General features: G+C 47.6%; 1 pseudogene; it reads left to right on the forward strand.

Moving 5' to 3' along the window:
* The first annotated feature begins 650 nt into the window (after positions 1–650).
* On the forward strand, positions 651–22,170 carry LOC120968552 (uncharacterized; annotated as a pseudogene).
* Positions 22,171–22,832: the final 662 nt, after the last annotated feature.

The following is a 22,832-nucleotide window of genomic DNA, read 5'->3' on the forward strand; positions in this document are numbered from 1 at the left end:
CCAACACCCCAAGGCCGGGCAGACGGACCAGTCGATCGTCCCCTTGTTCAGCCCGAGGGATGGCGCTAGGAGACTAGCACGGATCCTGTACTGGACAAGTGGGGAAAACTCAATGGCGGCCGTAGGGGAAAACTCAACGGCGCCAGGGCTGCCGGAGTACTGAAAACCCTAGTCGCCATGGCGACGGGTAGGGACACCTTAATCATCCCAAGTGGTCCCTTTAGTTCAGGCGGCAGGCGCCTAATAAGAGCACCCCAACAACATGAGGAAAGTACAAGATAAACGATCAACGCCTAATGGGCCCACACATCTTTCCTGCTATCTTCGTCGTCCCAAACCCTAGCTAGATAGCTTCCGCCGCCGTCCACGTCGATCGCCGTCGATCATTTCACACCATCTTCTGCTTCTTCCTCCAGGGCGAGACCTAGCTGCCAGTGCCGGCGCAGATCGGTCCGAAGCGGTGCTGGAGCATGGACGCCGCCGCAGGCGACAAAGAAGGTCCCCGTCTCCTTCATCCACCCTCCTTTATTCTTTTCTTTGTAACTGTATAAGTTACTTCAGCTGTTCACCATGGATTTCTTGATTGTTGTATAGCCCGCGATGGCAGTCCGGTCATTGTTTGCATCGCTGAGGCCGTGGGGCAAGCCCCTATGGAGATTGCAGCTAGCCCAATCGGCGACAAGGACGAGCAGGAGGAGATCGAGGAGGAAGTTATTGAGGAGGCTGAGATACCAGTGTGGGACGGCGATGACGATCGCGTGGTTGACCTCAAGACAAAGGCCAAGCTGCAGGAGCTTCACATTGCCTACGTCAAAAGCTTCACCGAGTTGGATCCCAGGAAGAATCTTTGGGTCCATACCCGCTTTCTGTAGCTTCAGTATAGGGAACTTCGACCTTGATAGAGAGTGTGAGTAGTACACTTACACTCATTCCATTGGTCTGGGCATTGATTGATTGATTGATTAAACATGCAGAGACTGATGAGTGTGGATTTCACTTAAGTTTCTTTCAAAGTTTTAAATAGCGAGCTATGCTAAATAGCAGCAGACCTTCAAATCAGTTATAGCGGGCTATAGCAGGCTATAGCGGGCTATTTGTACATGAGACCATTTAACGGCTCCCTGTTGAAAAGGCTATAGCGAGGCTAGAGCCGGCTATTTAAACTATGGTTTCTTCCGTTGGTGGTAAATGATAAACTAGGCATAGTTTGTTGGCTCTGACTTATGTCTCTTGCCCTTCATTTGCAGTTAAGTTTGGCTTTGGCCGCCGCTTTATAGCAATCTAACTCCCAAGTTGGAGAAGTACATGGTGTCGGCAGCCGTCAATGTCATTTCCGTGTATATGGCACTGTTCTGGCAAGGGGTGCGATTGACTACGGATGTGTCTATCTGTTCAGACGTGGAAGGAAAGATCCCTAGATCATCAATTCCAAGGTGTGCACTTGTCCATTCCTTGTTTCCTTAGCTTTGACTTACTCATATATACTGATCAAATCCAAATATTGTTATCCTCTTCTAATAATATGCTGTGTAATATAAAAGGTGTATGCTGATTTGACCATATGATATTGTATGATTGCTGGTACACTAGTGAGTAGTTACACTAGTCTGGAATACTATCAAAACTTTCTTGACCAAATACAAACTAGAATGCAAACAGCTCTGCCAGCACTATGTAACTTCCATGTAACTTCGGCATTTTTTGTATATCTACATGTTTCCCTGTAAGAACAAGTCCTGCTCTGCCAGCATTATGTGTCCGTGTTTATTGAAGAACGTTTCTTGTCATTCTTGGTTGCAATTACCACTATTCAGAAGCTATTCAGAAGCTTAACATCATATTGGATACCATTTTGATCTGTGAGTTACAATTCTGATTGAAAACATTGATAGCTATTACAGCTTACTTCTCTTGATGATGTAGCTATTGTAGCTTACTGTTTATCTCATGATGTAGCTATCTTTCTTAGCTTGCTATTCTTGCTTGATGTCAAAGCTATGTTTTGTCAATGTAGTTCCCTAGTAGACACTACTATTTCATCAAATTTGGTGCATGTTCATATATCTATTAGATTTCTCCATTTAGTTATTTTCACTTGTTCAAAACTTGTTGCCTTTTAACTTCATGTGAGATAGTTGCGTATTTTCTACACTGTGGTTTGATTAATTGCTTCACTCCATGGGAGTTTGTGTGACTAGTCAGGTTTGTTTGGTTAGCATGTCCTACTTCTACCACACAGCTTGCTCTACTTACTACATAGAGACATGTTTAACCTATCCTAAATTATTTTGCAGGATGATATGCTAACATTGATAGCTAGGTCCACAGCGAAGATTAGTTCAGTTAGATAATATTTATTTTGAGTTGAATCTGAGGGTGAAAGGTGATGCTGGCGACGAAGATTTTAGCAAAGGTGTTGTAGTGTTCCATGTTGGTCCCTACGATCCTGAACCAGTCACAAGGGTGCTGAGTAGTTTGGCTGAGCAGAGTGGCAATTTTAACAATTTTGACCTGTGGACGAAATCAAATCATAAAATGAACTGCCCGTAAAACTATTTCACGCCGCTGACCTTTTTGTGTAGCGCCCGCCACACAGGCGCCACACCCTACGGTGCAGCGCCTAGCTCTGTGGCGTTGCACCTCTGTCCATCGTGGCAGCCCTGGGCCCCGCACCCAGCAGTGCGGCGCCTCCGAGCTAGGCGCCACACATGTAATGTGCAGCGCCTAGCCCTTAGTCGCTGCATTGTGACTTAGATGCAACCGCCGCGGCCCTCTCCTCCCCCACCACCCCATTGCACCAGTTACAGAAGAAGCCGCGGCAGCGGCCCTCTCCTCTCCCCCTCTCAATCCCCTCTCCCGAATCCTTCAGATCTGACGATTTGGTCCGTGGATTCCTGCACCAATCCATCCTAGAAGGTACCCTCCTCCGATCCCCTTCTTTGTATCCATATAATGTATGCTATTTTGAAGATTTTGGGGAACCCTTGTTTGATTTGATTTGATTAGAATGTTGCATGTATTAGAATCTTGCATGTACCTAATTTTGCAACCCTAGTTTAGTTGATTTTATTGAAAAGATATGGTTTGGATACATAGATTGACATGTTCTTTTATATGGAAAAGAGATGTGTATTTAATCTTGCATGAAGTAGGCATAGTTTAGTTTATTTGTGTTCAAATTATATTCGTATTGACAAGAATGCTTTGGATACATATGCTTTGAATTTGGCATATAGTAGGCATACTTTAGTTTATTTGTATTCAAAAGATAATCGTGTTGACAAGAAAGCTTTGTTTGAAATTGTTAGGATGGTTTGGCTTCTCGATGATCACTGGGACCATCAACACCGGTCGTACGCTATGTCGGTGGAGCAGCGGGTAATAATGGAAGTGCCCGATGTTATGAATTTCGTGTTTATTTCAAACACAAATGGCCCATATGTAATTTTATTATTTGTTTGTTTGTAGGATCTTGCACCTCTGAAGCTTCGGTCTCACGGGGTCAACCTTGGGGGGATGCGCTACGATGAGCGATATGCACCGTATGTAAGGGAGACAGGACTTCTCCCTTTCATTCAGTTGGTCAGCCGGTCGACGCCACCCACCAATGCTGCAGCAATCACCGCGCTTATTGATCGTTGGAGGCCGGAGACACACAGTTTCCATCTTCGGACCGGGGAGATGATCGTGACGCTCCAGGACATTGCTATGATCACCTGTCTTCCTATCAACGGGAATCCTCTATGTATGAACACCGATTCTGATGGGTGGCGCGCGCAGATGCATGCCCTTATCGGTATGGTTCCTCCGGAGCCTCGGGAACCAGAAGCAGAAGACAAGAAGAAGGAAAGAGTCGCAGCCGGTGCTCCTTTCGCGTGGATTGCATGGCACTTTGGTACTTGTCCCGAGGAAGCTAATGAGGATGAGGTCAAGACATATGCTCGTGTCTACGTGTGGTATGTTATATCCAGGACTATGTTTGCTGATGGCACAGGCAAGAATGCTCCAAGGATGTGGCTGAAGGCGTTGACCGTCTTCGCTAGCAAATGGAGTTGGGGTTCGGCGACACTGGCTTACTTGTATAGACTGAAGGAAATATGCCCTAGAGGCAATAATAAAGTTGTTATTTATATTTCCTTATATTATGATAAATGTTTATTATTCATGCTAGAATTGTATTAACCGGAAACTTAGTACATGTGTGAATACATAGACAAACAGAATGTCACTAGTGTGCCTCTACTTGACTAGCTCGTTGAATCAAAGATGGTTAAGTTTCCTAGCCATAGACATGAGTTGTCATTTGATTAACGGGATCACATCATTAGAGAATGATGTGATTGACTTGACCCATTCCGTCAGCTTAGCACTTGATCGTTTAGTTTACTGCTATTGCTTTCTTCATGACTTATACATGTTCCTATGACTATGAGATTATGCAACTCACGAGTACCGGAGGAACACTTTGTGTGCTACCAAACGTCACAACATAACTGGATGATTATAAAGGTGCTCTACAGGTGTCTCCGAAGGTACTTGTTGAGTTGGCATAGATCGAGATTAGGATTTGTCACTCTGATTGTCGGAGAGGTATCACTGGGCCCTCTCGGTAATTCACATCACTATAAGCCTTGCAAGCAATGTGACTAATGAGTTAGTTGCGGGATGATGCATTACGGAATGAGTAAAGAGACTTGCCGGTAACGAGATTGAACTAGGTATTGAGATACCGACGATCGAATCTCGGGCAAGTAACATACCGATGACAAAGGGAACAACGTATGTTGTTATGCGGTTTGACCGATAAAGATCTTTGTAGAATATGTGGGAGCCAATATGAGCATCTAGGTTCCGCTATTGGTTATTGACCGGAGACGTGTCTCGGTCATGTCTACATAGTTCTTGAACCCGTAGGGTCCGCACGCTTAAAGTTCTGTGACGATCGGTGTTATGAGTTTATATGTTTTGATGTACCGAAGGTAGTTCGGAGTCCCGGATATGATCACGGACATGACGAGGAGTCTCGAAATGGTCAACACATAAAGACTGATATATTGGAAGCCTACATTTGGACATCGGAAGAGTTCCGGGTGAAATTGGGATTTTACCGGAGTACCGGGGGGGTTACCGAAACCCCCCGGGGGATGTAATGGGCCTATTGGGCCTTAGTGGAGAAGAGAGGGGGCAGCCAGGAGGTGGCGCGCGGCCCCCCTTGCCCCAGTCCGAATTGGACAAGGGAAGGGGGCGGCGGCCCCCTCTCCTTCCTTCTCTCCACCTCCTCCTTCCCCCTTCTCCTACTCCTACTAGGAAAGGAGGAGTCCTACTCCCACCGGGAGTAGGACTCCCCCCTTGGCGCGCCCTCCTCCTTGGCCGGCCGCCTCTCCCCCTTTGCTCCTTTATATACGGGGGCAGGGGGGCACCCCATGGACACAACAATTGATCATTGATCTTTTAGCCATGTGCGGTGCCCCCCTCCACCATAATCCACCTCGGTCATATCGTAGCGGTGCTTAGGCGAAGCCCTGCGACGGTAGCTTCATCAACGTCATCACCACGCCGTCGTGCTGACGAAAATCTCCCTCGAGCTCTACTGGATCGTGAGTTCGCGGGACGTCACCGAGCTGAACGTGTGCTGAACACGGAGGTGTCGTACGTTCGGTACTGAGGATCGGTCGATTGTGAAGACGTACGACTACATCAACCGCGTTGTTATAACGCTTTCACTTAACGGTCTACGAGGGTACGTGGACGACACTCTCCCCTCTCGTTGCTATGCATCACCATGATCTTGCGTGTGCGTAGGAAAATTTTGAAATTACTACGTTCCCCAACAGTGGTATCAGAGCCAGGTTTATGCGTAGATGTTATATGCACGAGTAGAACACAAGTGAGTTGTGGGCGATACAAGTCATACTGCTTACCAGCATGTCATATTTTGGTTCGGCGGTATTGTTGGATGAAGTGGCCCGGACCGACATTACGCGTACGCTTACGCGAGACTGATTCTACTGACGTGCTTTGCACACAGGTGGCTGGCGGGTGTCAGTTTCTCCAACTTTAGTTGAACCGAGTGTGGCTACGCCCGGTCCTTGAGAAGGTTAAAACAACACTAACTTGACGAACTATCGTTGTGGTTTTGATGCGTAGGTAAGAACGGTTCTTGCTAAGCCCGTAGCAACCACGTAAAACTTGCAACAACAAAGTAGAGGACGTCTAACTTGTTTTTGCAGGGCATGTTGTGATGTGATATGGTCAAGGCATGATGCTATATTTTATTGTATGAGATGTTCATGTTTTGTAACGGAGTTATCGGCAACTGGCAGGAGCCATATGGTTGTCGCTTTATTGTATGAAATGCAAACGCCGTGTAATTGCTTTACTTTATCACTAAGCGGTAGCAATAGTCGTAGAAGCAATAGTTGGCGAGACGACAACGATGCTACAATGGAGATCAAGGTGTCGCGCCGGTGACGATGGCGATCATGACGGTGCTTTGGAGATGGAGATCAAAGGCACAAGATGATGATGGCCATATCATATCACTTATATTGATTGCATGTGATGTTTATCCTTTATGCATCTTATTCTGCTTGATTGACGGTAGCATTATAAGATGATCTCTCACTAAAAGTTTCAAGGTACAAGTGTTCTCCCTGATATGCACCATTGCCAAAGTTCGTCGTGCCGAGACACCACGTAATGATCGGGTGTGATAATCTCAACGTTCACATACAACGGGTGCAAGCCAGTTTTGCACATGCAAGAATACTCGGGTTAAACTTGACGAGCCTAGCATATGCAGATATGGCCTCAGAACACTGAGACCGAAAGGTCGAGCGTGAATCATATAGTAGATATGATCAACATAGTGATGTTCACCATTGAAAACTACTCCATCTCACGTGATGATCGGACATGGTTTAGTTGATTTGGATCACGTGATCACTTAGATGATTAGAGGGATGTCTATCTAAGTGGGAGTTCTTAAGTAATATGATTAATTGAACTTAAATTTATCATGAACTTAGTACCTGATAGTATTTTGCTTGTCTATGTTGATTGTAGATAGATGGCCCATGCTGTTGTTCCGTTGAATTTTAATGTGTTCCTTGAGAAAGCTAAGTTGAAAGATAATGGTAGCAATTACACGGACTGGGTCCGTAACTTGAGTATTATCCTCATTGCTGCACAGAAGAATTACGTCCTGGAAGCACCGCTAGGTGTACCACCCGCGCCGGCAACTGCAGACATTGTGAATGCCTGGCAGTCGCGTGTTGATGACTACTCGATAGTTCAGTGTGCCATGCTTTACGGCTTAGAACCGGGACTTCAACGACGTTTTGAACGTCATGGATCATATGAGATGTTCCAGGAGTTAAAGTTAATATTTCAAGCAAATGCCCGGATTGAGAGATATGAAGTCTCCAATAAGTTCTATAGCTGTAAGATGGAGGAGAATACTGTCAGTGAACATATACTCAGAATGTCTGGGTACTACAATCACTTGATTCAACTGGGAGTTAATCTTCCGGATGATAGTGTCATTGACAGAATTCTTCAATCACTGCCAGCAAGCTACAAGAGCTTCGTGATGAACTATAAAATGCAGGGATGGATAAGACAATTCCTGAGCTCTTCGCAATGCTAAAGGCTGCGGAGGTAGAAATCAAGAAGGAGCATCAAGTGCTGATGGTCAACAAGACCACCAGTTTCAAGAAAAAGGGTAAAGGGAAGAAGGGGAACTTCAAGAAGAACAGCAAGCAAGTTGCTGCTCAAGTGAGAAACCCAAGTCTGGACCTAAGCTTGAGACTGAGTGCTTCTACTGCAAAGGATCTGGTCACTGGAAGCGGAACTACCCCAAGTATTTGGCGGATAAGAAGGATGGCAAGGTGAACAAAGGTATATATGATATAAATGTTATTGATGTGTACCTTACTAAAGCTCGCAGTAGCACCTGGGTATTTGATACTGGTTCTGTGGCTAATATTTGCAACTCGAAACAGGGACTATGGATTGAGCGAAGATTGGCTAAGGACGAGGTGACGATGCGTGTGGGAAATGGTTCCAAAGTCGATGTGATCGCCGTCGGCACGCTACCTCTACATCTACCTTCGGAATTAGTATTAGACCTGAATAATTGTTATTTGGTGCCAGTGTTAAGCATGAACATTATATCTGGATCTTGTTTGATGTGAGACGGTTATTCATTTAAATCTGAGAATAATGGTTGTTCTATTTATATGAGTAATATCTTTTATGGTGATGCACCCTTGAAGAGTGGTCTATTTATGTTGAATCTCGATAGTAGTGATACACATATTCATAATGTTGAAACCAAAAGATGCAGAGTTGATAATGATAGTGCAACTTATTTGTGGCACTGCCGTTTGGGTCATATTGGTGTAAAGCGCATGAAGAAACTCCATACTGATGGACTTCTGGAATCACTTGATTATGAATTACTTGGTACTTGCGAACCATGCCTCATGGTCAAGATGACTAAAACGCCGTTCTCCGGAACAATGGAGCGAGCAACAGATTTGTTGGAGATCATACATACTGATGTATGTGGTCCGATGAATATTGAGGCTCGCGGCGGGTATCGTTATTTTCTCACCTTCACAGATGATTTGAGAAGATATGGGTATATCTACTTAATGAAACATAAGTCTGAAACATTTGAAAAGTTCAAAGAATTTCAGAGTGAAGTGGAAAATCATCGTAACAAGAAAATAAAGTTTCTACGATCTGATCGTGGAGGAGAATATTTGAGTTACGAGTTTGGTCTACATTTGAAACAATGCGGAATAGTTTCGCAACTCATGCCACCGGGAACACCACAGCGAAATAGTGTGTCTGAACGTCGTAATCGTACTTTACTAGATATGGTACGATCTATGATGTCTCTTACTGATTTACCGCTATCATTTTGGGGTTATGCTTTAGAGACGGCTGCATTCACGTTAAATAGGGCACCATCGAAATCCGTTGAGACGACGCCTTATGAACTGTGGTTTGGCAAGAAACCAAAGTTGTCGTTTCTTAAAGTTTGGGGCTGCGATGCTTATGTGAAAAAACTTCAACCTGATAAGCTCGAACCCAAATTGGAGAAACGTGTCTTCATAAGATACCCGAAGGAAACTGTTGGGTACACCTTCTATCACAGATCCGAAGGCAAGACATTTGTTGCTAAAAATGGATCCTTTCTGGAGAAGGAGTTTCTCTCGAAAGAAGTGAGTAGGAGGAAAGTAGAACTTGATGAGGTAACTGTACCTGCTCCCTTATTGGAAAGTAGTTCATCACAGAAACCGGTTCCTGTGACAACTACACCAATTAGTGAGGAAGCTAATGATATTGATCATGAAACTTCAGATCAAGTTACTACCGAACCTCATAGGTCAAGCAGAGTAAGATCCGCACGAGAGTGGTATGGTAATCCTATTCTGGAGGTCATGTTACTTGACCATGGCGAACCTACGAACTATGAAGAAGCGATGGTGAGCCCAGATTCCGCAAAATGGCTTGAGGCCATGAAATCTGAGATGGGATCCATGCATGAGAACAAAGTGTGGACTTTGGTTGACTTGCCCAATGATCGGCAAGCCATAGAGAATAAATGGATCTTCAAGAAGATGACTGATGCTGACGGTAATGTTACTGTCTACAAAGCTCGACTTGTTGCAAAAGGTTTTCGACAAGTTGAAGGGGTTGACTACGATGAGACTTTCTCACCCGTAGCGATGCTTAAGTCTGTCCGAATCATGTTAGCAATTGCCGCATTTCGTGATTATGAAATTTGGCAAATGGATGTCAAAACTGCATTCCTGAATGGATTTCTGGAAGAAGAGTTGTATATGATGCAACCAGAAGGTTTTTTCGATCCAAAGGGTGCTAACAAAGATTGCAAGCTCCAGCGATCCATTTATGGACTGGTGCAAGCCTCTCGGAGTTGGAATAAATGTTTTGATAGTGTGATCAAAGCATATGGTTTTAAACATACTTTTGGAGAAGCCTGTATTTACAAGAAAGTGAGTGGGAGCTCTGTAGCATTTCTAATCTTATATGTGGATGACATATTATTAATTGGAAATGATATGGAATCTCTGGATAGCATAAAAGGATACTTGAATAAGAATTTTTCAATGAAAGACCTCGGTGAAGCTGCTTACATATTGGGCATCAAGCTCTATAGAGATAGATCAAGACGTTTAATTGGACTTTCACAAAGCACATACCTTGACAAAGTTTTGAAAAAGTTCAAAATGGATCAAGCAAAGAAAGAGTTCTTGCCTGTGTTACAAGGTGTGGAGTTGAGTCAGACTCAATGTCCGACCACTGCAGAAGATAGAGAGAAAATGAAAAGTGTTCCCTATGCTTCAGCCATAGGCTCTATCATGTATGCAATGCTGTGTACCAGACCTGATGTGTGCCTTGCTATTAGCTTAGCAGGGAGGTACCAAAGTAATCCAGGAGTGGATCACTGGATAGCGGTCAAGAACATCCTGAAATACCTGAAAAGGACTACGGATATGTTTCTCGTTTATGGAGGTGACAAAGAGCTCGTCGTAAATGGTTACGTCGATGCAGCTTTGACACTGATCCGGATGACTCTAAGTCACAAACCGGATACGTGTTTATATCGAACGGTGGAGCTGTCAGTTGGTGCAGTTCTAAGCAAAGCGTTGTGGTGAGATCTACATGTGAAGCGGAGTACATAGCTGCTTCGGAAGCAGCAAATGAAGGAGTCTGGATGAAGGAGTTCATTTCCGATCTAGGTGTCATACCTAGTGCATCGGGTCCAATGAAAATCTTTTGTGACAATACTGGTGCAATTTCCTTGGCAAAGGAATCCAGATTTCACAAGAGAACCAAGAACATCAAGAGACGCTTCAATTCCATCCGGGATCAAGTCCAGGTGGGAGACATAGAGATTTGCAAGATACATACGGATCTGAATGTTGCAGACCCGTTGACTAAGCCTCTTCCACGAGCAAAACATGATCAACACCAAGACTCCATGGGTGTTAGAATCATTACTATATAATCTAGATTATTGACTCTAGTGCAAGTGGGAGACTGAAGGAAATATGCCCTAGAGGCAATAATAAAGTTGTTATTTATATTTCCTTATATCATGATAAATGTTTATTATTCATGCTAGAATTGTATTAACCGGAAACTTAGTACATGTGTGAATACATAGACAAACAGAATGTCACTAGTGTGCCTCAACTTGACTAGCTCGTTGAATCAAAGATGGTTAAGTTTCCTAGCCATAGACATGAGTTGTCATTTGATTAATGGGATCACATCATTAGAGAATGATGTGATTGACTTGACCCATTCCGTTAGCTTAGCACTTGATCGTTTAGTTTACTGCTATTGCTTTCTTCATGACTTATACATGTTCCTATGACTATGAGATTATGCAACTCATGAATACCGGAGGAACACTTTGTGTGCTACCAAACGTCACAACGTAACTGGGTGATTATAAAAGTGCACTACAGGTGTCTCCGAAGGTACTTGTTGAGTTGGCATAGATCGAGATTAGGATTTGTCACTCCGATTGTTGGAGAGGTATCTCTAGGCCCTCTTGGTAATGCACATCACTATAAGCCTTGCAAGCAATGTGACTAATAAATTAGTTGCGGGATGATGCATTACAGAACGAGTAAAGAGACTTGCCAGTAACGAGATTGAACTAGGTATTGAGATATCGACGATCGAATCTCGGGCAAGTAACATACCGATGACAAAGGGAACAACGTATGTTGTTATGCGGTTTGACCGATAAAGATCTTCGTAGAATATGTGGGAGCCAATATGAGCATCCAGGTTCCGCTATTGGTTATTGACCGGAGACGTGTCTCGGTCATGTCTACATAGTTCTCGAACCCGTAGGGTCCGCACGCTTAAAGTTCTGTGATGATCGGTATTATGAGTTTATATGTTTTGATGTACCGAAGGTAGTTCAGAGTCCCGGATATGATCACAGACATGACGAGGAGTCTCGAAATGGTCGAGACATAAAGATTGATATATTGGAAGCCTACATTTGGACATCGGAAGAGTTCCGGGTGAAATCGGGATTTTACCAGAGTACCGGGGGGTTACCGGAACCCCCCGGGGGATGTAATGGGCCTATTGGGCCTTAGTGGAGAAGAGAGAGGGCAGCCAGGAGGTGGCGCGCGGCCCCCCTTGCCCCAGTCCGAATTGGACAAGGGAAGGGGGCGGCGGCCCCCCTCTCCTTCCTTCTCTCCACCTCATCCTTCCCCCTTCTCCTACTCCTACTAGGAAAGGAGGAGTCCTACTCCCGGTGGGAGTAGGACTCCCCCCTTGGCGTGCCCTCCTCCTTGGCCGGCCGCCTCCCCCCCTTTGCTCCTTTATATACGGGGGCAGGGGCACCCCATGGACACAACAATTGATCATTGATCTTTTAGCCGTGTGCGGTGCCCCCCTCCACCATAATCCACCTCGGTCATATCGTAGCGGTGCTTAGGCGAAGCCCTGCGACGGTAGCATCATCAACATCGTCACCATGCCGTCGTGCTGACGAAACTCTCCCTCGAGCTCTACTGGATCGTGAGTTTGCGGGACGTCACCGAGCTGAACGTGTGCTGAACGCGGAGGTGCCGTACGTTCGGTACTGAGGATCGGTCGATTGTGAAGACGTACGACTACATCAACCGCGTTGTTATAACGCTTCCGCTTAACAGTCTACGAGGGTACGTGGATGACACTCTCCCCTCTCGTTGCTATGCATCACCATGATCTTGCGTGTGCGTAGGAAAATTTTGAAATTACTACGTTCCCCAACATAGACAGGTATGAAGTTGTTTCTTTTTCACTTCATTGCTACATTATCAATGCGATCTTGCTGTTAATTCAACCATGTTCTCTTTTATGTGCAGTTGGACGAAGCATGTTGTAGGCCATCTGGAGGTATTGGTGGTTGTATGCTCGCACTTTCCATATGGAGCTGGGAGCGTTTGCCGGTTGGACGACCGAAGACCGTGAAGTACGAGGATTGGGACCACAAAGACGACCCACTACGGCTCCCCAGTTGGGCTTACAAGTGGGATGTGTTAAATGAGATGACGGATGATCCGTCGGTCATGTACAAGTTGTACAAGAGCGAGCTGGACACGATCACGGCTGAGCAGGTGACTCGACATTGCATAAGTTATTATCATGCTTCTATCGTAACTCGAAATCAATTTTGCATTCTATGCTATTTTGTAGGTGGAATGGGAGCCGTATGGAAGAGGGGAGAATTTTGGTAACCCTATAGAGTTCAGGCTGAATCCGATGTGCACTAGGGATAGGGATCTCTGGCATATGCGGTGCCCACTGATATGCAACTGGGCGGTTGAGCTTCACCTGCCACATCGGGTGTACCGCCAGTTTGGTTTGTTCCAGCCACACCCAATGGAGTGGGAGGACACGGACAAGTTGCTACACGCGTAAGATATAATTAACCTTCAGCACTTAGCAGCTTCTCGACGGTTTCGATGGTGCTAATATTCTGTTTCTAACTTGCAGGTTGGATAGGAAAAAGCAGCGGAAGATCAAGGATTGGGGCAAGCATCACAGAAAGTATGTCGTACAGTTCGCTCTTAGTGTGGAGCAAGCTAGGGCTGGAAAACGAGCCAAGCTTCGTGAGCACTGCCCGATCGCGTTCAACAACTATCTCACATGGTTTCTTGCAAGTACCCGTGTGGAGGTATGCAAGCCGGCGTATGCTGAGGAGATTTTGGAAGATCCCAACATTTTTGATGAGCTAGCCCAGCACCAGTACAACGCATTAGTCAGGAAAGACAACTCAGTCCCTTCAGCTCCAATGATGAACTTTGTGGCATTTACCCTTTTTGCTTTTCCATTCGCACTATTCACATCTTCGCTTGCCTAACACGTTAATGCCGTTTTTGTTCATAGCGTGCCCAGATCAAGAAAGCAGCTGATGCGACCGAGACTATTCTGCAAAAACAACCCTGGCTGGCAAAAGCGATGGGGAAGGTGCACTTCGAGCATTCATTAAGGTTCACATCTCCTTCAAACTAGCACTTAACATGTGTTGCTACGTTCGATGTCTCATTCACTTGTACATGCTGCAGCGCCAGGGCCAAAGGTTAAGGCGGCTATCAAACATTTTCGGTTGTCGTGACTCCGAGTATGTATCACCAGAACGGTCTAGGTCGGCGACACCATCAGATCCCACTTCTGGCCATGCTGATCCTTTGGAGGATGAGGATGTGGGTGTGGTCATCCAAGAGGTATGGCATGAGCATGTATTCAATTGTTGATGCATTGCTAACTATATCCTGACACACGGTCTTTCCATATCTTTTGTTTTTGTAATAGGTTGCTGATGATATGACCTTGGGGACCTACCAAGTTCGGTCTGCATAGGAGTTAAAGCCTAGGAAGGGAATCAATAAATACACACCTGAAGACTTCACCCAAAGAGGCAAAAGGATGGTCGGCACCTCGCGGATGGCGGCTTTGGATGACTATGTGGATGACGAGGAGGAGCCGGAGCCGGAGCCGGAGCCGGAGCGGGTTGCTCTTCCTAGGAAGGCGAAGAAGATAGCCAACGGGAGGGGGAGGAGCCAGAAAGCGCTCAAGGAACTAGTCGTCGTCCTCAAGGCGAAGCAGATAGCAAGCAAGAAGGGGAGAGGAACCTAGTGGGCATTTTGCTTATGTCAAACTTGTTATGTCGTTGAACTTGGAGTGGTGGTAGCTCTTAGTAATGTTGAACTTGTTATGTCATTGAACTTGGAGTGGTGGTAGCTCTATGTTGAATTTGAAGTGATTGTAACTTGTTGTGATGGTCACTCTAGGAAATGTTGTCTTTGTTGAACTTAAAGATCATTACTGTTTATTCTGTGATGCTACTATATGTGCCTGAAAATGACCCAGTTTGAGGGCCAAAAAAACACTAAGTGTTGGTGTGGCGCCTAGCAGGGAGGCGACACACTGTACAGTGCAACGCCTGGGATCTAGGCGCTGCACTACTCGGTGTGGCACCTCCAAGCTAGGCGTTGCACTGGTCTGTAACTCTTGCAAACCTTCTGTTGCTCTCTGGACAGCTCTTCATGGGCGTGCAACGCCTCCGAGCTAGGCGTCACACGTAGCAGTGCGGCGCCAGCGACTGCTCGGTGTGGTGCCTCCAAGCTAGGCGTTGCACGGGTCTGTAACTCTTGCAAACTTTCTGTTGCTCTCTGGACAGCTCTTCACGGGCGTGCAACGCCTCCGAGCTAGGCGTCACACGTAGCAGTGTGACGCCTAGCTCGGAGGCGTTGCACGCCCGTGAAGAGCTGTCCAGAGAGCAATAGAAGGTTTGCAAGAGTGACAGACCAGTGCAACGCCTAGCTTGGAGGTGCCACAACGAGTAGTGCAGCGCCTAGCGCCCAGGCGTTGCTCTTGGACTTAGCGAATTTTTTGGCATATGCACACATAGTACAATGATGTGAAGTAGGATTGATACATAGCAAGCAAACAAACTGTGAAGACAACATATGAGGAGTAGTTCATAACACATAGTAGTTCATAACACATAGTACTTCAACTTGAGGAGTAGTTCATACAACCAAATCGCGGAGGAAATACATAGTACTTCACGACACATAGTAGTTTACAACCAAATCGAGGAGGAGACATAGTAGTTCATGACACATAGTTGAAGATGACATAGCTCTATTGCGTAGAGCAAGGCCCCTTTCCCTTCTTCTTCCTCTCTTCTTCCTCTTCGTCCTCCCTTTTCCTTATGCGGTGAGCCTCCTTAACCACACTCTCCATGAATATCTGATTCTCCCTCTCTCTCTTTTCAGCTGCAATTGCCCAAAGCTTCATGGTTCTTTCTTCAAAATCCTTTTGACGCTTCTTCTGTGCCTCCTCACATTTCCTCACCAACGCTTGCTCCCTAGCGCGACACTCATTAGCCATTCTCACTCTTTCCTTCCTCTTCTCTTCAAGCTCCTCTTCCTTCTTCTTCTTTAGTGCGGCTGCATCCTCCTCTCTCAGCTTCTTCGCAGCCTTCTCCCACCATCCCGCCATCTCATTCTCGCCATCCTCCTTCATTGTTGGTTTGTTGGGTTGAGAAGCCGCCATACCTACAATGAGTGAAACATAATGGTTAGTAAAGACAATAAGAACATATGAAAAACAAGAACATATGAAACATTATAGTTAGTGAGCAACATACGAAAATGGTCCATCAAGGTATCCACACATTCCTCTATAACGACCTTGCCCTTGACCACCACCACGGCCTAGACCACCACCACGAGCTCTACCACCACCACGGCCTCTTGTAAGTCCTAGTTGCCGACCTCTTTGTTGCCTAGATCCTCTTTGGCTACCACTTGGTTGGCTACCATTTGGTTGGCTTGGCACTTGTTGGATACCACTTGGTTGCCTTGGCACTTGTTGGCTACCACTTGGATGCCTTGGCACTTGTTGGCTACCACTTGGTTGGCTCCCTTGTGTAGCTCCTTGTTGTCTTGTGCTTGCATCATTTTTCTTCGACCTTTTCCTTGGTTTCGTACATTTTCTTTTGTTGTGGCCATGACCTTTGCATTGCCCACAACGGGAGCTCTCACGAGGCTCTTGGAATTGGTCGTTGCCCACTTCGCGGTGGCCACCATGGCCCCATCTGTCCATGTCGCCTCTAAGACGCTTTGTCTTACGTCTACCCCGTTTAACAACCTTCAACTCCGGATCTGGCCATAGTTGAACTCCATGGTACTCCGGCCATTGTGATTGGTCAAAGTATGGGTGAAAGCGGGGAGCCCATGTTTTCTTGACCGTCATGATTGAGAACTCCGACTCCCTCACGGTGAGGGGGTGATTGATGTCCACATTGCTAACTCGACCGACGGTATACAAGTGTGAGCATGGCAGATGAAGCAACAATGGCCTCCCGCAAGAGCAATCACAACGTGTTAACGACACCTTGAAAGTCCGACCTCCATGTTGGCGGCCATCGTTTGTGGTTCCTCCTGGCTCTTTCACTTCATACTTCCACTCTTCGTTGTCATATAGTATAGCTTCTTCCGAGTCCGCCTTCCGTGATTGAAATTCCAACCATTCAGCAACCTTGGGTGGGAACTTGTACTTGCGTTTGTTCTCACCCGCTATCTGTGCATCCGTTTCCATCGAGTACTTTAGAAAATTCGCATTCATCTTGTCAAATGTGTATTGAACTATTGCCGTCACGGGTAATCCACGTGCACCTTTGAGCACCCTATTGAAGCATTCGGCCATATTGCTTGTCATTTGACCGTATCTCCGGCCATCTTCATCAAAAGCATGTGCCCACTTGTTCCGATATTCAATGTGCCTATTGAGAAAGTCTTGACCCCCGGGATCGAGTTTTTTGTGTGCGAGCAGTTTGTTGTACAAAGCGGCGAACCGTTTGTCGGAGAAAGCGAGACAACAATCTTGAAGATCATCGGCCAACTCCTTAAGGCCACATGCCCTATAGAAGTTCGAACAAAAGTGCCTCATGCACCATCGATGGTGCAACGGAGCATGCCCGAGAATGTCAATCTCCACCGCGTTAAGAATTCCTGGATGCCGATCCGATATGACACAAATTTCCCTCTGAGCGGGTAACACCTTCGTCCTCAAAAGACGCAAAAACCACTCCCAGTTGTCATTGTTCTCCACCTCAACCAAAGCAAATGCTAATGGCAACACCCGGTTATTGGCATCACTTGCTATCGCAACCAACAAGGTGCCCTTGTATTGTCCGCTCAAGAATGTGCCATCAATGGCGATGACCGGCCTACAGTGTTCGAAAGCCCTCACGCATTGCTCGAACACCCAAAATGCACGGCCAAATACTCGGACTTTCCTTCCTTCATGAACCGTTGTTTTTTCCCCATGAGGCTCGACCACATGAACCATGCCCGGGTTTGTCGCGGCCATGGCTAACAACAACCTAGGGATTCGGTTGTATGCTTCCTCCCAAGTACCATACAACATCTTAAATGCGGCTTGCTTCGCCTTCCATGCCTTGCCGTACTTCACCTTGTAATGAAAGATGGCTTTCACAAGGTCAATGACATGTTGGATGCTCATTGTTGGAAGTGTGGATATTGAGTTGGAGAGCCTGTAAGCGATGAACTCGGACATGAGCTGTTTGTGGTCTTGGGACACAACCTTGCCATCCACCCTTTTGCCTCGGTACATGTGAGTTGGCACACAACTCACTACGTGCCAAGTGGGACCTCCTTTCCATGGTCTTGCACGCACAATCCACGGGCATATTTCATCTTCACATGCACATGCAACCGTGTAGCGCACATTGACGTCCCAGTTCACCACATAGTGTGGACGATAATGCGTAACCGAATAGTTGTCGAGCCACATCTTCAATTCCAAGAAGGTATCGAACTTAGACCCTTTAGCAATCCCGTTCTTGCCGTCATCCAAATCACGGTGAGATCTTGGCCTAACCCCAAGAGATATACCTTGGCCACCATCTACCACGGCTTCATCCGCGAGACTAACATCCTTGAACAATGTAGTCCGATGATTGCGACCGAATACCTTCTCGAAAGCTTCGGCCTCCTTCACCGTGAACCCCTCCTCATCAACTTGTTCATCGGGACCTTCGTTATCTGAATCCGATGCATAGCCACGGGAATAAGGGATGGAATGGTCCATTGTCTCTTGCAAATGATACTTGTCGAGATCACCCACATTGTTGTCATGGAGAACAACTTCATTGTCATCGTCCGCATACTCATCATTCTCCTCTTGCAAAGCTTCATCTTGGTTGTTTGTAAACGGGCTCAATGTTGGCCTCACTTCTTGGGTCAAAAGAGGTTCAACAATTTCATCTCGCTTCATGGGTGGGGGGCTACTAGCAACCAAAGGGGAGGGGTTCCGGTTCAAGTCCAAATGCAAACTTGAATCAACCTTCTTCGTTGCAAATAACTCAAGAGCCTTGTCTAGTGATTCGGCCACCGTCTCCTTGTATGCAATCCAACGTTGCTCCGAGTTGACACGCATTGTCTTCCAACAGATGTGCATTCCAAAACCTATATTATGCCTTCCCTCCAACTCAACGATATCACTAGGGTCCATCCAATTCAAATCTTTCCTCACTTGTTGCAAGAGCTCCGCATAGCTAGGACTACTATCAAACACCATGTCAAGCTCATCTGGATCTGGTTCAATATTTCCTTTCAAGAAGGCGTCTTTGTCCCCATGATGAATAAACACACATGTTCTTCCCATCCCTATAAGCATTCAAAAAACACAACGTAACATTGCTTCCATGAGTACTAATCCAAGGATTAACACGGAATACAAACCCTAAAATATATATGAAACAGCAACCCTAACCCTAACCCTAACCCTAGCACCAACATAAGAAGACCCATAAGAATAACCCTAACATATAACAAGTCTAATCATAGGAAATTGGCAAACAAACATCTCACATCTCCATGCAAATCTCTAGATCCATACAAAACTAGGGTTTCCCCAAACTAGCAACAAATGAGCAATTTGATAACATTACTTGGATCAAAACAAGGGGATCGGAGAAGATTACCTTGAGGGAGGGTTTGACTTCGAAATCCACGGACAAATTCTTTAAATTTGCAAGATTTGGGAGAGGATTTGAGAGGGGGAGAGAGGGGGAGAGGGGGCAAAGCTCGGGTCGGATGCTATGGGGGTGGGGTGTGTGGGGTGGGGGAGTGGGGGAGGGGGGTCCAGCCAAGTAGTAACAGACAGTACAGTGCCCGAGCGCTAGGCGCTGCACATTACATGTGTGGCGCCTAGCTCGGATGCACTGCACTGATGGGTGCGGGCCCAGGGGCTGCCACGGTGGACACAGGTGCAACGCCCCCGAGATAGGCGCTGCACCGTAGGGTGTGGCGCCTGCGTGGCGGGCGCTACACAAAAAGGTCAGTGGCGTGAAATAGTTTCACGGACAGTTCATTCTATGATTTGATTTCGTCCCGAGGTCAAAATTGTCAAATTTGCCGAGCAGAGTGGAGCTGGTGCTTGCACCTGTTGAAAGTCCAGTGGCAGCTAGCCTTGAAGTCAACGTTTTGAAAGGAGCAGCGCCTTTCAGTGGCAAAACATGTGCTGGGACTAGTTAAAAACCAATGACTCAGAGCATCTCCAGCCGTTGGCCCCAGGTGGCTCCAAAAATCACCGCCTGGGAGTGAACCGGCGCTAAAATAGGCCGGGGGATGATCGAGTTCCCAGCCGACGCCCCAGGGTCAGCCCCAGGCGTCTGTTTTAAACTTTTTTGAACATTATTTCGACTAAAATTCAGTGAACCAGGACAAATATTCGGCGAAACAGTATAGTTCGGCGAACTGAAATAGTTTTATACATAGATAAAATACTTAGGAAAAAACACAAGAGGCCGCGACTATAGGTCGAATAACGCGCTGAGAGAGGTGAAGTCGCCGTCATCACCGCCACCGCCGTTGTCCTCGTCGTCCTTCTCCTCCTTCACGCGGCCGCCCTGCTGGACCCCTGCCCGGGGTCGCCCTAGCGGACCTGTGGCGGCACGTCATCGTCGAGGACGACGACGCCTCCCTCGTCGCGGCCACGGCGCCGAGCGGCGAACTGCTCTAGGGCGAGGCGCTGGCGCAACAGCTCCATCCGCGCCCAGTCTTCGCGTGCCCACTTCAAGGCCGCCGCGTTGTCGAGCCCTTGCTCTGTCTTCACACCGGCGAGCCCTGGCTCCGTCTTCACGGCGGCGAGACCCGGCTCTGTCTTCCGCTTGACGACACGGGGAGGAACCGAGGAGGAGGCGCGCCCGCCCTCGTTGATGACGATGCCGGCGTTGTGGGTGCGCCGGCCGAGCGGCGCCGCCGCGGGCTTGACGCTGAACAGCGCCGGCGACCCGGAGGAGTGGGAAGAGGAGTGGGAAGAGGAGTGGGAGGAGGAGTGGGAGGAGGAAGAAGAGGAGCCGGCCCTCCCCAGCATCCATTGGTCGCCGCTCCGGCAGGGGACCGGGGCGGTAGGGTACATCATCGGCGGCTCGTTGCCGCCCTCGAGGTGCTGGAGGACGGCGTGGAGCGTGCGGCCGCGGGCGCCCCACCACAGGCGGCGGCCTTCGCTGTTCTTGGTCCCCTCTACACCACCGGCGCGTTGTTGGTGGAGGCCAGCCGCTCCGCCTGCCGGCACTGGAAGTACACCGCCCACGCCTCATTGTTGTCGGCGGCGTACTGCGGGAGGGCCCGCTGCTCCGCCGTCAGCGACGCCCGCACGTGGTCGACCTCATCGCCGAAGTAGTCGGCGCGTGCGGCGACGTCGGGCAGCGGGGGGATGGGTAGGCTTCCCACTCGTGCAACCGCTCCATCACCGGGGAACCTCTCGCACATCGTCGCGGCTGGGCACGGGGAGAGAGGGGAGGAACGTCGGTGGCGGCTGCGCACGGGAATAGAGAGGAAAAGCTCGGCGGCTGTGGGCGAGGTGCGGCCACAGGCGAGGGAAGGCGCTGCTTTATATACCGGCCGGGGGTGGGCACCGTGTGTACGCGTGGCGGGAGGGGGGCGTCGCCGCGCCGCCGCGCCGCCCGTGAGGAATCAATGCCAAGGCTGCCGCCGGCAGCCTTGGCATTGATTCCCCATGGAAACCGATGTGTTGTGAGGACGACAAGGTGGGGGTCGCTGACTCGGCGGGCCTGCAGTTCGTTCGCGCCAAAATCGCTTGCCCCGGCGCCCCCGGGCGCCCCCCCCCCCCCTCCCCCCAGCGCGTCGGGTTTGGCCTGGGTCCGCCGGCGCCAGTTTCGGCCGATTTTTGGACGTCGGCGCTAAAAAATCGTCTAGGGGGGCCTGTTGGGGACGCGGCTGGAGCTGCTCTCAGATGATTTTGTATGATAGTAGAGATACGAAGTGCCGCTCCTCTATTGTGTTAACTCACAACCTGATAGCTGTCCCTGATCCGGATGATGAAGAAGATGAAATTGGCGTCTATGTTCGCTTCCTTGATGATGATGAGGATGCAGGCACCGTGGTCAATCTAGCATACCCTGCTGAAGAGCAAGTTTGCAGTCACGGCGCCTGGGAGATGCAAGTGAAGGTTTCATGGACTGCCATCCTGTGCAAACCAATGGCAAAACATGTCTTAACAAGAGGGGCCAGTATACCCCGAGCTTATACTTGCCCTAAGTACGAGCCTCTGTTTTGATTGGTCGTGCCCTAGAATTTCTGCCCAGGTTAGTTGTGGCTAGTGGATGCCTGGATGGTAATGGAGGGATGTAATGAACGATGAACTAGGCATCTTTTGTTGGCTGGTTCTGACTTGTGTCTCTTGCCCTTTGTTTACAGTTAAGTTTGGCCTTGGGCCGCCTCTTGATAGCAATCTAATTCCTAAGTTGGAGAAGTACATGGTGTCATCAGCCGTCAGTGTCGTTTCCGTCAAAGTTATCAAATCAGGCCGGGTTTATTCAATCAGCGTATATGGTACTCTTCTGGCAAGGGGTATGATTGACTAAAGATGCATCTATCTGTTTAGACGTGGAAGGGAAGATCCCCAGTTCATCATCTCCAAGGTGTGCACTAGTCCATGCCTTGTCTCCTTATTGGCTTTTACTTACTCATACATACTAATCAAATCCAGATATTGTTATCCTGTTTATAATAAATCTATTGTGTATAGAAGGTATGTATGCTTGCTGAATTTCACCATAATATTATGTGATCGCTGGTGCACTAGTGAGTAGTTACACAGGTCTGATATCCAATCAAAACTTTTTAGAATCCATAGAGACAAAGATTCAAACAGCTCCATTCTTCATTGTGGTCTGCTAAAATTGGCTTGTTTATGCCCCATATTCTTATGCATTTCTT

The sequence above is a fragment of the Aegilops tauschii genome, chromosome 7 (genome assembly GCF_002575655.3).
Source record: "Aegilops tauschii subsp. strangulata cultivar AL8/78 chromosome 7, Aet v6.0, whole genome shotgun sequence".
Classification (NCBI taxonomy): Eukaryota; Viridiplantae; Streptophyta; class Magnoliopsida; order Poales; family Poaceae; genus Aegilops; species Aegilops tauschii.